Raw genomic sequence first — 14,619 nt, forward strand, 5'->3', positions numbered from 1 at the left:
TTAAATACTTCAATGACTTTCATATGTTGAAAAAATTTGCCATAAGTAAACCAGCTCTTCAGGATGTTCTCAGACCTATCCTCCACAATGACCAACCCAATCCTATACCACAAAAGTAAACTCACTCAGAAACTTCGGATCAAACTCCAACTTCCACACTGGTGAAAGGATTAAAAATGTCCACTGGACCTTTGAAAAACTCGATACCCAAAATTCCACCAGACTTATCCTTACTCTCCATCAATGTGAATGGCTTAAACTGTCCTCTAAAGAGGCATAGGTTAGCTGACTGGATACAAAAACTTAAGCCAGATATTTCTTGCATACAAGAGTCACATCTCAACTTAAAAGACAAATACAGACTCAGGGTGAAAGGATGGTCATCCATATTTCAGGCAAATGGTAATCAGAAAAAAGCAGGTGTTGCAATTTTATTTGCAGATACAGTAGGCTTTAAACCATCAAAAGTAAGGAAGGACAAGAATGGTCACTTCATATTTGTTAAGGGTAATACTCAATATGACGAGATCTCAATTATTAATATCTATGCACCCAACCAGAATGCACCTCAATTTATAAGAGAAACTCTAACAGACATGAGTAACTTGATTTCCTCCAGCTCCATAATCGTTGGAGATTTCAACACTCCCTTGGCAGTGTTGGATCGATCCTCCAGAAAGAAGCTGAGCAAAGAAATCTTAGATTTAAACCTAACCATCCAGTATTTAGATTTAGCAGACATCTACAGAACATTTCATCCCAACAAAACTGAATACACATACTTCTCATCAGCCCACGGAACTTACTCCAAAATTGATCACATTTTAGGTCACAAGTCTAACCTCAGTCAATTTAAAGGAATAGAAATTATTCCATGCATCTTCTCGGACCATCATGGAATAAAACTTGAATTGAGTAACGACAGGAATCTGCATACCCATACAAAAACATGGAAGTTAAATAACCTTATGCTGAATGATAGCTGGGTCAGAGATGAGATTAAGAAAGAAATCACCAATTTTTTGGAACAAAATGACAATGAAGACACAAGCTATCAGAACCTCTGGGACACTGCAAAGGCAGTTCTAAGAGGGAAATTTATAGCACTGCAAGCCTTCCTCAAGAGAACGGAAAGAGAGGAAGTTAACAACTTAATGGGACATCTCACGCAACTGGAAAAGGAAGAACATTCCAACCCCAAACCCAGTAGAAGAAAAGAAATAACCAAAATTAGAGCAGAATTAAATGAAATTGAAAACAAAAGAATAATACAACAGATCAATAAATCAAAAAGCTGGTTTTTTGAAAAGGTCAATAAAATAGATAAACCTCTGGCCAACCTAATCAGGAAAAAAAGAGTAAAATCTCTAATATCATCAATCAGAAACAACAAAGACAAAATAACCACAGACTCATCAGAAATCCAAAAAATCCTTAATGAATATTACAAGAAACTTTATTCTCAGAAATATGAAAATCTGAAGGAAATAGACCGATACTTGGAAGCACGCCACCTTCCAAGACTTAACCAGAATCAAGTGGAAATGTTGAACAGACCCATATCAAGTTCAGAAATAGCATCAACTATACAAAACCTCCCTAAAAAGAAAAGCCCGGGACCAGATGGTTTCACGTCAGAATTCTACCAAACCTTTAAAGAGGAATTAGTACCTATATTACTCAACCTGTTCCAAAATGTAGAAAAAGAAGGAAGACTACCCAACACGTTCTATGAAGCAAATATCACCCTGATCCCCAAACCAGGAAAAGACCCAACAAGAAAAGAAAATTATAGACCAATATCACTAATGAATATAGATGCAAAAATATTCAACAAGATCCTAACAAACAGAATCCAGCAACACATCAAACAAATTATACATCATGACCAAGTTGGTTTTATCCCAGGGTCTCAAGGCTGGTTCAATATACGTAAATCTATAAATGTAATTCAGCACATAAACAAATTAAAAAACAAAGACCATATGATTCTCTCAATTGATGCAGAAAAAGCTTTTGATAATATCCAGCATCCCTTCATGATCAGAACACTCAAGAAAATTGGTCTAGAAGGGACTTTTCTTAAACTGATAGAGGCTATCTACAGCAAACCCACAGCCAATATCATATTGAATGGAGTTAAATTGGAATCATTTCCACTCAGATCAGGAACCAGACAAGGCTGCCTATTGTCTCCATTGCTTTTCAACATTGTAATGGAAGTTTTAGCCACTGCAATTAGGGAAGAAAAGGCGATCAAGGGTATCCATATAGGGTCAGAAGAGATCAAACTCTCGCTCTTCGCAGATGATATGATTGTGTATCTGGAAAACACTAGGGACTCTACTACAAAACTCCTAGAAGTGATCAAGGAATACAGCAGCGTCTCAGGTTACAAAATCAACATTCATAAATCGGTAGCCTTTATATACACCAACAACAGTCAAATTGAAAAAGCAGTTAAGGACTCTATCCCATTCACAGTAGTGCCAAAGAAGATGAAATATTTGGGAATTTACCTAACAAAAGACGTGAAAGATCTCTATAAAGAGAACTATGAAACTCTAAGAAAAGAAATAGCTGAAAATGTTAACAAATGGAAAAACATACCATGCTCATGGCTAGGAAGAATCAACATTATCAAAATGTCCATACTACCCAAAGCAATATATAATTTCAACGCACTCCCTATTAAAGCTCCACTGTCATATTTTCAAGATCTTGAAAAAACATTACTTCGTTTTATATGGAATCAGAAAAAACCTCGAATAGCCAAGACATTACTCAGAAATAAAAACAAAACAGGAGGAATCACACTACCAGACCTCAGACTTTACTACAAATCGATAGTGATCAAAACAGCATGGTATTGGCACAAAAACAGAGAAGTAGATATCTGGAATAGAATAGAGAACCAAGAGATGAATCCAGCTACTTACCGCTATTTGATTTTTGACAAGCCAATTAAAAACATTCAGTGGGGAAAAGATTCCCTATTTAACAAATGGTGCTGGGTGAACTGGCTGGCAACCTGCAGAAGACTGAAATTGGACCCACACCTTTCACCATTAACTAAGATAGACTCTCATTGGATTAAAGATTTAAACTTAAGACATGAAACTATAAAAATACTAGAGGTGAATGCAGGGAAAACCCTTGAAGAAATTGGTCTGGGTGAGTATTTCATGAGGAGAACCCCCCGGGCAATTGAAGCAGCTTCAAAAATACACTACTGGGACTTGATCAAACTAAAAAGCTTCTGCACAGCTAAGAACACAGTAAGCAGAGCAAGCAGACAGCCCTCAGAATGGGAGAAGATATTTGCAGGGTATAACTCTGACAAAGGTTTAATAACCAGAATCCACAGAGAACTCAAACGCATCAGCAAGAAAAAAACAAGGGATCCCATCGCAGGCTGGGCAAGGGATTTGAAGAGAAACTTCTCTGAAGAAGACAGGCGCACGGCCTTCAGACATATGAAAAAATGCTCATCATCTTTAATCATCAGAGAAATGCAAATCAAAACTACTTTGAGATATCATCTAACTCCAATGAGACTAGCCTATATCACAAAATCTCAAGACCAGAGATGTTGGCGTGGATGTGGAGAAAAGGGAACACTTCTGCACTGCTGGTGGGAATGCAAATTAATACATTCCTTTTGGAAAGATATATGGAGAACACTCAGAGATCTAAAAATAGATCTGCCATTCAATCCTGTAATTCCTCTGCTGGGCATATACCCAGAAGACCAAAAATCACAACATAACAAAGATATTTGTACCAGAATGTTTATTGCAGCCCAATTCATAATTGCTAAGTCATGGAAAAAGCCCAAGTGCCCATCGATCCACGAATGGATTAATAAATTGTGGTATATGTATACCATGGAATACTATGCAGCCTTAAAGAAAGATGGAGACTTTACCTCTTTCATGTTTACATGGATGGAGCTGGAACATATTCTTCTTAGTAAAGTATCCCAAGAATGGAAGAAAAAATACCCAATGTACACAGCCCTACTATGAAACTAATTTGGGACTCTCACATGAAAGCTATAACCCAGCTACAACTTAACAATAGGGGGAAGTGGGAAAGGGGGGGGTGGGTAGAGGGAGGGGAATCGGTGGGATCACACCTGTGGTGCATATTACAGGGGTATTTGCGAAACTTGGTAAATGTAGAATATAAATGTTTTGGCACAGTAACTGAGATAACGCCGGAAAGGCTATGTTAACCACTGTGATAAAAATGTGTCAAATGGTTTATGAAGTGAGTGTATGATGCCCCATAATCATATCATTGTATACAGTTATGATTTAATAAAAAAATTAAAAAAAAAATAAAAAATAAAACTGATGAACTGCTAAGAAAAAAAAAAGAAGAAGAAGAATCTTAAAGTTAAATACATAGGTATTTTTGTTGATAACTCAGAAAGTTCAGCTATTATCATTTGACCAACAATATTTAATTTGCCTTACTTATCAAAAATCACGCAAACAGGGCGGCGCCTCTAGCTCAAGGAGTAGGGCACCGGCCCCATATACTGGAGGCGGTGGGTTCAAACCCAGCCCTGGCCAAAAACTGCAACAACAACAAAAAGAAATCACGCAAACACAGACCATTTTGTTTTCAGCTAGGTTTATAGTCTCATAACCTTTGTGTCAAACCCTATCACCTTAAGAATATAAAAAATGTCCAGAGAGAGAAAGGAGGGAGGGGTGGAGAAAGGAAGAGCAGAGAGAGGGAAGGAGGGAGGGGGTGGGGCCTTGGTGTGTGCCACACATTTTGGGGGCAAGACACGATTGGGAGAGGGACTTTGCCTAACAAATGCAATCAGTGCAATCTGGTTTATTGTACCCTCAATGAATCCCCAACAATTAAAAAAAAATGTCCAGCAAAACTCAGGCAAAAATATATGCTAAAAACTTGGAAACATTTTTACTCTTACTGTACTCATAATATCCTTTTTGCAATAACCCAATTTAACAAAGATCACTAAATTTATATGAACTAGAATAGCACTGAGTTTGTTTAATTAACTTGTGAGTGCTTTCTTATTTATAAGCCAATCCAGAACTAGTTAGGCACAAACATGTAATACATGGAAAATTATTTTTTCTTTGTTTATATGCTCCACGCAAAGAAGCTGGTTCAGTAATAAATATGTGAGACCTTAAAAAAAATTAGGATCCCAAAGAACAAATTCCTAGATTTCAATATTCCTAGAATCCAACAGATTTTACCTTAGAACTCTAGTCATGAGATAGTAACATAACTCACAGTTTGTAAAGAATCACTCCTTTCAAATTTCTCCTGACAAAACTGGAACTTACTCACATGGCTAACATGATAGGTAACCTAATTATGCCTGTGGATTGAAGTTGTGGTTAAAGCAGTTCCCATAGCAGTTTGATTGTTAAAAATGTCTTTTACCCTTTGTTCTCCACTTTAGAATGAGTTTTGTTTTTCCAGTGTTTACATTTTAGCTATAACTGGCTGCAAGATCTGGTAGGCTTTCAAGTGGAGAGACCACAAGCAAAGAGTTTATCTCACACATGAGTAGAGAGAGATCAAGAGACACTGTAATTCTACAGTGGCATTTGAGCTATGACTTTTTCTTGATGTAATTTGCCCTTCAGTAAAAACATATGCACAAGAATTACCCATAACCAGCTCGGCTCTAGAGAGCCTGGCATGCCTTTGTGCCTTTCCATTCAACACAAGTTAAACAGAAGTAAATGAAAGCTCCATAAACAACCAGGGTGCCAGGAGGAGGTCATTTTCCTTGTCTTTCCTCATTTTAAAAGAATTCTAGGCAGCGCCTGTGGCTCAGTGGGTAGGGCGCTGGCCCCATATACTGAGGGTGGCGGGTTCGAACCTGGCCCTGGCCAAACTGCAACAAAAAATACCCAAGCATTGTGGTGGGCACCTGTAGTCCCACCTGCTTGGGAGGCTGAGGCAAGAGAATTGCCTAAGCCCAGGAGTTGGAGGTTGCTGTGAGCTGTGACGCCATGGCACTCTACCCAGGGTGATACATTAAGAAACTCTTTCTCTAAAAAAAAAAAAAAAAATTCTTTCCAATGCTGAGCACAGTGGCTCATGCCTGTAATCCTAGCACTCTGGGAGGCCAAGGCGGGTAAATTGCCTGAGCTTATGGGTTCGAGACCAGCCTGAGCCAGAGCAAGACCTCATCTCTAAAACTAGCCAAGTATTGTGGTGGGCTCCTGCAGTCCCAGCTACTTGGGAGGCTGATGCAAGAGAATAGCTTAAATCCAAGAGTTTCAGGTTGCTGTAAGCTGTGATGTCATAGCACTCTACGGGGGGGGGGGGGGACAAAGTAAGACTCTGTCTCAAAAAATAAAAAAATAAAAATAAAAAATAATTCTTTCCATTTTTAACCAATTAAGATTAATTTGGAGAGGAGGCAATGGAGAAGACCGTGTAGAATGTACCAACAAATCCAAATTAGGATCCCACCCCTTCTCTCCCTTTCTCCACTATTGTGGTGTGTGTGATTAACCCTGTTTCTCACCATGTCCTCTCACAAGATTTTCAGAATCAAGCAGTTTCTGGCCAAAAACAAAAATGAAATTGTCCCATTCCCCAGTGGATTTGAATGAAAACTGGTAATAAAATCAGATGCAACTCAAAGAGGAGACATTGGAGAAGAACAAAGCTGGGTCTCTAAGGAATTGCACATGAGCTGGCACACATATTTATGCTATATCAAGGTCACTATCATCTTACCATATCTAGCTGAAACGTCATCAGTTGAATAGTCAGCCACACTTCATTGGGAAAATGATTTTTTTCTTTGTTTACATGCTCTATGCTAAGAAGCTGGTTCAGTAATAAATATGTGAGAACTTTAAAAAAAAAATAGGATCCCAAAGAACAAATTTCTAGGAAAAAAAACAGCTCAGAATAAAACAAGGACTCTCAACTAAGAGCAAGTGGTCTGGAGCTCAGGAGGACTTAAGCAGTTGATAGGGCTAAGGGCAAAGGCCTGTCAAATAGGGCCAAGCTTTTGGGCCCACAAAATAGAGCAGAGTGCAAAAGACCACCAAACAAGGCCAAGCACACAAGTCCCGCCCAGAAAGGAATGAGGACTCAGAAACCCTGGACCCTGGTATTCCCATCCCCCCTTACCCCTCACGATGACTTCCTTTTCAGCCCACTTGTACCCCAGTAAAATAAAGGGCTTAGCTGCCCACACTGTACCTGGACTCCATTTCCTTTTCTTCACGTCTCAGAAGAACCTCTTACCAGTTCCACTCAAGGAGAAGCTTGAAGACAGGGTCCCAAAAGGGGGCCATGCTGGGACCTGATGCCAGAGTTCACACTGCTCTTCCAGGGTCCTGAGTCTTCTCTGATCCCTGTGTTTGGTCCCAAACTAGTCAACAGAAAAGAAGCTATACCCTGTATAATAGTTTGAAGAGGTTTATTCTCAGCCAAATTTGAGGACCTTGATTAAAGCCACACCCAAGAAGCCTTGACTTGAGTAAGTGGACTTGCTGTGGTGGGGTTACAGTTTGGTTTTACACATTTCGGGGAGATAAGAATTACAGGTAAAGTCATAAGTAAACTCATGGAAGCCATACATTGGGTATGTGGAACATCCCATGAGGGGGAGTGGAGCTTACAGTTTATAGGTGGGTTTAAGGATTCTTTTTTTGTGGAGACAGAGTCTCACTTTATCACCCTTGGTAGAGTGCCGTGGCATCACACAGCTCACAGCAACCTCCAACTCCCAGCTTAGGCGATTCTCTTGCCTCAGCCTCCCAAGGAGCTGGCACTAAAGGCACCCACCACAATACCCGGTTTGTTGCAGTTTGGCCTGGGCTGGGTTTGAACCCTCCACCCTCGGTATATGGGGCCGGCATCCTACCCACTGAGCCACAGGCACAGCTGGGTTTAAGGATTCTTTATTTGACTATTGGCTGAAAGTTAGGCTTGTATAATAGACCAAGAGTCTGCAAAAAGAAATGCTAAAGTTAGAATAAGGGTATTTTAATCAGAGACAGACTACTTTGTTCTGTATATTGAGGACCTGTAGGTTTTTCCTGCATAGCCTTAGGCCTATTAATGAGTCAAAAGGGACATTTCTCAGAAAAGAGGGGGACATAATGAGGCACGTCTGATCTCCTTTCTCAAGGGAAGTAACTCAGTTTCAGGGTTTCCCCTTGGCCAATAGTGTGCGAACAAAATTGTCATAATCCTGACAAGAGTGCAGTCATTTAGAAAACCTGCAGTCCTCTCCCATTTTCTGGAATGCTTCAAGGCCAGAGATATTGGAAACACCCTATGCATATCCTGGCTGATACCAGGGACACATCCTTAATCCTGACCTCACTAGAGATGAGCCCTGAGCTGTACTCCACTGCAGTCACTTCCCCATCCCAGAGTCTTCCTGCCCCCTATACTGATAAGGTTAATAAAAGCCTTCTGGATCCTAGCACTCTGGGAGGCTGAGGCAGGTGGACTGCCTGAGCTCACAGGTTCAAGACCAGCCTGAGCCAGAGCAAGACTTCATCTGGAAAAATAGCCGGGCATGCGGGCCCCTGTAGTCGGCTGAGGCAAAAGAATCACTTGAGCCCAAGAGTTTGAGGTTTTTGTGAGGTAGGACGCTACAGCACTCTACCAAGGGTGACAAAATGAGACTATATCCAAAAAATAAAATAAAATAATAAAAATAAAAGCCTTCTGGGGCCGGGTGTGGCACGCCTGTAATCCTAGCACTCTGGGAGACTGAGGCAGGTGGATTGCCTGAGCTCACAGACAAGCCTGAGCAAGAGGCTCTAAAAAATAGCCGATGTTGTGGCGGGCGCCTATAGTATTGGCTACTCCGGAGGCTGAGACAAAAGAATTGCTTGAGCCCAAGAGTTGGAGGTTGCTGAGAGCTATGAGTGCCATGGCACTCTGTCTCAAAAAACAGCCTTCTGCTACTGAGTGGGAACTGAGCTGACACCTGGTCAGTCTCCAGTCTGTTTCCCCCCTCTATTAAAGTTTTTCCTTGTTGCGGCGGCGCCTGTGGCTCAGTGAGCAGGGCGCCGGCCCCATATACCGAGGGTGGCGGGTTCAAACCCGGCCCCGGCCAAACTGCAACAAAAAACTAGCCAGGCTTTGTGGTGGGCACCTGTAGTCCCAGCTACAGGAAAGCTGAGGCAGGAGGATCGCCTAAGCCCAGGAGTTGGAGGCTGCTGTGAGTTGTGTGACGCCAAGGCACTCTACCGAGGGCAATAAAGTGAAACTCTGTCTCTACAAAAAAAAAAAAAAAAAGTTTTTCCTCGTTGCTGGACTGGCCGCCTCTGCTTTCTTGTGGACCTCATTCACCCAAGTTCTAAGCCAGAACTTCTCAAAGAGGGAGTTCAGCCAGTCAGCCACTAGGGGGAGTTTTAAGGTTTGATTTTCACACCATTATGACTTGGATGATGCTCTTTTTCACCTATCCCAAAGCCAGACACAGACTCTGCTGATTCACATTTTTGCTTCAAAAACAATTAGCTGAACACTTTAATCTTAAGTGGTCAGAAAAAAGAAATACTTGTTAAACTTTTCATCCCTTTCTTTCCTTCTCCCATGCTGCTGAACTTTGACCCACCCTCAGCCGAAACCAAAACACCCATCTAAGGAAAGGCTGAAGTCAGTGTGAAACATTGTCTGGTCTAGGACACTCTCAAGTCTGCCCTCCCTGTCCTCCATTCTTTCTAATCTTGTTTGTTCTGCCCCATAGAATAAAGCCCTCGTCTGCCTAACCTTTGAGATGTCTGCAGATCTTATACTTGTTACCCTCTTGCAATGCTCTTTCAGAATGAAATTACTTTTTTTTTTTTTTTTTTGGAGACAGAGCCTCACTTTGTCACCCTTAGTAGGGTGCTGTGGTGTCATAGCTCCAAGCAACCTCAAACTCTTGGGCTCAAGCAATTCTCTTGCCTCAGCCTCCCAAGTAGCTGGGACTACAGGTGCCCACTACAACACCTGGCTATTTTTAGAAATGGGGTCTCGATCTTGCTCAGGCTGGTCTTGAACGCATGAGCTCAGGCAATCCACCCACCTTGGCCTCCCAGAATGCTAGGATTACATGTTTGAGCCACCGCGATGGGCCAGAATGAAGTTACTTTTAACCTAACTTTGAATTTATTGTATTTGGAAGTGTCTATAACCATCCCCAAGACAATAATAACTATCCCTCAGAAATGGCATCACACATCCACTTGTATTCAAATCCCAACCACAGCTGCCTGTGGATCCACAGCTTTCCAGCCTCTATAAATCCTCTAGGGCTCCTTCCAAGCTTAGTGTAAACAGACTGAGACAGCTGCAGGGGAGGTTTCCCAAGAATAAACTGGGTCTTGAATGACTTCCTTTTGCTAGATCAGGATTGACATTTCTCTTGGAGTCTCTGAGCCCAGGTATATGCTTCCCAATCAAAGTTATTCACTTAGTTTTAAATGAGAAATCAGGTGACATTGGAGGAATCCAGCAAAAGCACTCAAAATCAGTGTTTACATTTATAGGAGCTAAGAAAATGGTAAAGCACTTACATTTTACACCTCAACAAAAAGTATTTATCCCTTTCAGACAATAAACACGTCATTCAATTATTATTTGTATAACAAATCATTTAGAAAACAATCATATGTGAACACTTATAGTAACTACCAAGTCCTGTCTCATAAAATTTAACTATAAACTCTGCTATCCAGATAACAGAATACAGATCAGAGTCATCCACTGTCAAACATTCTCCACCCTGTACAAGATTTTGCCACCCGCTGATGTCAAACTTTTTTGGCAAATATTTGTAATACAGCAATTAACTACCACTCTTTCTTGTGGAAAATGTAGTCATTTTTCTGTAGACATAATGGTACAGACATTTTCCCTATTTCTTCTCCTCAGTAGCATTCCCAAAGGTAAGCCCTGAGATTCTGCTTTGAAACCACTCCAAAATAAAATAGACTTCAGAAGCATACAACATCCACTTTGGGGAAGAAAAATATGTAAATAAGAGTTTTTAATAAATGGAATAGAAGACTAGTTTTTTTCTTATCCATGAAAGCCACATTTCTTGCCTCATTGGAAATATATATTTTATTAACTTTCAAGCTCTACTGATAAAATACATTTTACAGATAATGAATAAATCTTTTCAAGGGAGGGGTAGTGCTGACAGCATCACAGACACGTGTGACTCAAGTGCCACATCAGGTCACCCTATTACTTGGAACATCCTCTGACCCCACATCCTGTTCATTGAAGGATTCAGTGACCACCATCCCAGGAGACACTGTACTGTGTTGCCCTGTGTGGCCAAAGTGCGAATTATTTGCAGGTTCTTTCACTGCCTCACTGGCCTGGGTTTTCCTTGTCCTTTGCGGTACTTTTTCCTCCCTACACAGTGTGAAATAATCTAGAGGACAAGAGTCACTTGTGCCTTTTCCCCTAATACCAGCATCCTACTGGCTGAGAACCAATGTGTCTCCAAAGAACAGAAGTTCAGGTTGGAGAGAGAAAACCTTTAATCTCCCAAGGAGTTAGCTTTTTTTTTTTTGAGACAGAGTCTCACTTTGTCACCCTCAGTAAAGTACCATATCATCACAGCTCACAGCAACCTCAAACTCGGACTTAAGCAATTCTCTTGCCTCTGCCTCCCAAGTAGCTGGGACTATAGGCACCCATCAAAATGCCCAGCTATTTTTAGAAACAAGGTCTCTCTCTGGCTCAGGCTGGTCTCCAACCTTCGAGCTCAGGCAATCCACCCACTTTAGCCTCCCAGAGAGCTAGGATTCCAGACATGAGCCTAAGGAGTTAGCTTTTGAAATGAAGGGTGTAACCACAGGGGCATCCAGCTGCTCCCCCAGTGGCTCTACCCCCACACCTCAGGCTCCCCTCAGAGAAATGGCCCAAGGCTAATAGTATTCAGGATAGCTTCCAAAAGATACAGCTGTTGTGGGAATCTTGGGTCACCCCTCACCATGGTTGAGAAAGGAGGACCAAGAAAGGGCAGGAGGATGCCCAAGGACTCATACCTAAAGATACTCTGGTAAGATGTGTGTGCTTAGGGAAGATAAAAGGTGGAGAAGCCCAGAGATATTTTTTTGTTTTTTTTTTTTTTGTAGAGACAGAGTTTCACTTTATCACCCTTGGTAGAGTGCCGTGGCGTCACACAGCTCACAGCAACCTCCAACTCCTGGGCCTAGGCGATTCTCCTGCCTCAGCCTCCCAAGTAGCTGGGACTACAGGCGCCTGCCACAACGCCCAGCTATTTTTTTGTTGCAGTTTGGCCAGGGCTGGGTTTGAACGCTCCACCCTCGGTATATGGGGCCGGCGCCCTGTCCACTGAGCCACAGGTGCCGCCCCCCCAGAGATATTTTTTACAGGCAAATAGCAGGTGATTGATTATTCTCTGCTTTCCTGTCATGTAAAATGTTCAGAAATAAAAAGAAAAAAACAAACATATTAAAGAAGAGCCACTCCCAGCCATGTGAAAAAACCATCAAAAGTATAAGTATTGTGTCTGCTTGAAAGATAAGTAAAGGACAAACAGTTGGTAAAGCTGTGAGTTGGAAAGCAGTTGTAAGCATTTGGAGATGTGAGGAGGGAACTGGAAATTTAGAATTTTCTTTTTTTTTTTTTTTTTGGTTTTTGGTCAGGGCTAGGTTTGAACCTGCCACCTCTGGCGTATGGGACCGGCTCCCTACTCCTTGAGCCACAGGCACCGCCCAAGAAATTTAGAATTTTCAACAGTCCCTATTGATTAGAACAGTTAGCCTGGGCAAACTGGATTTGAGTCTTGGATTTGAGACGCTTCTGGTCATACCCTTGAAAATGCAAGGAGAATCAATCCCCCTAGGGCAGCGGTTCTCAACCTGTGGGTCGAGACCCCTTTTTAACAATGACAATACTTTGCAGTATTAGGAAGGTTGAGAACCACTACTCTAGGGAGTGATAAAATAATTAAATAGGAGATAACTAGGCAGAAGTGGCTCTAGTGCCTCTGTTGCTACCTAAGGAAATCTAATCCTAACCCAAATGCATTTCCTGTATTTTACGACTTAGAGGAAAAGAAAATTTATACAACTACAAACTGCCAATAAAGCTCTGATTACACAACAAGAAAAGTCACCAGGATAGTCCTAATAAGGTGACTAAGTAACTGTACCCAATCAATTAGCAGAAGATACATCCACTTCCCCAGGCACTTTACAAATTCCTTCTTTTCCAAATTCCTCCACTGGCCTCAAGACCAAAAAGCATGGTTGGGGACTTCTAGATTCACAAAATACTATTTTGTCTTAAATTTTCAAGTTTTCTCTAATTTCTTTTTTTTTTTTTTTTGTAGAGACAGAGTCTCACTTTACTGCCTTCAGTAGAGTGCCATGATGTCACAGGACTCACAGCAACCTCTAGCTCTTGGGCTTCAGCGATTCTCCTGCCTCAGCCTCACGAGCAGCGGGATTACAAGCGCCCACCACAACGCCTGGCTATTTTTTGGTTGCAGTTCAGCCGGGGCTGGGTTTAAACCCACCACCCTCGGTATATGGGGCCGGCGCCCTACTCACTGAGCCACAGGCTAATTTTTAATAAAAGAAAAGAGGGACTGGAGAGCTTACGAACCCCCAGCTCCTCCCATTGATGAACCGCACAGGAGGATTTAAGATTCACCCCCTGATAACCCTCCCATTGCTCCCCTAAGATCTGTGGTCCAAGAGATCTAGAGCTGTGGTGCAGAGCTACTCAAAGAAGATCCGGGTGCTCGGGGCCTGTAGCTCAGCATCTAGGGCACCAGCCACATACACCAGAGCTGGTAGGTTCGAATCCATCCCGGGCCTGCCAAACAACAATGACAACTACATCCAAAAAATAGCCGGGGGTTGTGGCGGGCACCTGTAGTCCCAGCTACTTGGGAGGCTGAGGCAGGAGAATCGCTTAAGCCCAAAGTTGGAGGTTACTGTGAACTGTGACCCGACAGGTCTCTACCGAGGGTGACACAGTGAGACTCTGTCTCAAGAAAAAAACAACAACAAAAGAGGATCTGGGGCGGAGGCCTGAGTAAACGCCCAGGGACAGGACAGAATGCTCAGAGTCCCACCTATCCACCCAGTACCAACCTGTGGCCTGTGCCGGAAGAGGACTGAAGGCCACTGTATTGCACTGGCAATTTTTGGTCTCAAGACTCCGAAGTTGAGGCAAGGAGGCCTGGGTCCCGCCAAAGCCGCTGCCAGGCAGCTCCAACAAGCTGCCTCCCCCGTCCCAGGACACCCGGCCCTACATAATCATTTCCAGGCTTCCAGGGTGTCCAGTGTCTTCTCTGTAGACCTCCCAGTACCTGCAGGTCACCTGGGATTTCCTGGCGACTGAGAAGCTGAACGGGTGCCCCATCTAGTTGCTGCGACTAGAGACAAAGAGCGTGCCAGATTCCGGAATCCGCCTTCTTCTTTCCGTCTGTACACTTGATTGGTCCGGGGCCTCACCTCGGTGCTCCTGATTGGATAAGGCTCCAGGCCCCACCTCTCTGGTTATGAGTGACAGAAGGCGGGCTTAGACACGTGGGACGGAGTCCAGCAGGCTGCAGCTGCGGCTGTTTCTGAGAACTGGAAGACCACAGGACTC

At 42.6% G+C, this 14,619-nt stretch overlaps 1 long non-coding RNA gene across 1 annotated transcript in view; it reads right to left on the reverse strand.

Annotated features, from left to right (window-relative positions):
* The window catches only part of LOC128572863 (uncharacterized), a 55,774-nt gene extending 41,394 nt beyond the window's left edge, over positions 1-14,380 (reverse strand). Inside the window, exon 1 of the long non-coding RNA XR_008376264.1 lies at positions 14,118-14,380. This is a non-coding gene — a long non-coding RNA (uncharacterized LOC128572863). The remainder of the gene's footprint in view (positions 1-14,117) is intronic.
* Positions 14,381-14,619: the final 239 nt, after the last annotated feature.

This window comes from Nycticebus coucang, chromosome 20 (assembly GCF_027406575.1).
Source record: "Nycticebus coucang isolate mNycCou1 chromosome 20, mNycCou1.pri, whole genome shotgun sequence".
Taxonomy (NCBI): domain Eukaryota; kingdom Metazoa; phylum Chordata; class Mammalia; order Primates; family Lorisidae; genus Nycticebus; species Nycticebus coucang.